At 56.9% G+C, this 582-nt stretch overlaps 1 long non-coding RNA gene across 3 annotated transcripts in view; it reads left to right on the forward strand.

Moving 5' to 3' along the window:
• Positions 1–271: 271 nt before the first annotated feature.
• Positions 272–582, forward strand: part of LOC112479129 — a 234,279-nt gene continuing 233,968 nt past the window's right edge. For all 3 annotated transcript variants that reach the window (XR_003046059.1, XR_003046060.1, XR_003046058.1), the window contains exon 1: positions 272–363. This is a non-coding gene — a long non-coding RNA (uncharacterized LOC112479129). The remainder of the gene's footprint in view (positions 364–582) is intronic.

Genomic DNA, 582 nt, shown 5'->3' on the forward strand with positions numbered 1-582 from the left:
TATGCCACATTTTCTTTATCTGATCATCTGTCAACAAACACTTAGGTGGTTTCCAGGTCTCGGTTACTGTGAGTAATGCTGCAGTGAGCACAGGGGTGCAGATGTCTCTAACCCAGTCTCACAGAATGGGAAGTTGAGGCACAGAGGGAGGAATTATCAGGCAGCCCGCTCAAGGTCCCTGACGTCCAACCATGAGCCAGGGCTTTGTATGTAAAAGAGGCTGCTCCAGGGTGAGCCTCGTTCCAGCCCCACCCCTGGGGTGGGGCGTGGCCTCCTCCCCTTCCCGCTTCCTCTCAGGCTGTTTCTCGCTGAGAGCTTGGCCCAGTCAACTGTGAAAGATTGTTCCAGACAGGCGAGGCCGAGGTAGGAGCTGCGAGGTGGGGATGGGAGCCTGAGGTGACTTGGGTTACATAAAAGTCCCTCCCCGGGGGTCAGGGGACAGTTATGTAAGGGGAGGCAGGCAGGGATGGTGAAGGGAGTCAGGACAAGAGAAGAAATCAGGAGCCAGAGGAGGAGGAAGGGAAGCTCAGAGTGGAGGGAACGTGCCCGCTGTCAGTCAGGGCAGCTGCCATGCGAGAGGAC

This window comes from Pteropus alecto, unplaced genomic scaffold, assembly GCF_000325575.1.
Source record: "Pteropus alecto unplaced genomic scaffold, ASM32557v1 scaffold34, whole genome shotgun sequence".
Taxonomy (NCBI): Eukaryota; Metazoa; Chordata; class Mammalia; order Chiroptera; family Pteropodidae; genus Pteropus; species Pteropus alecto.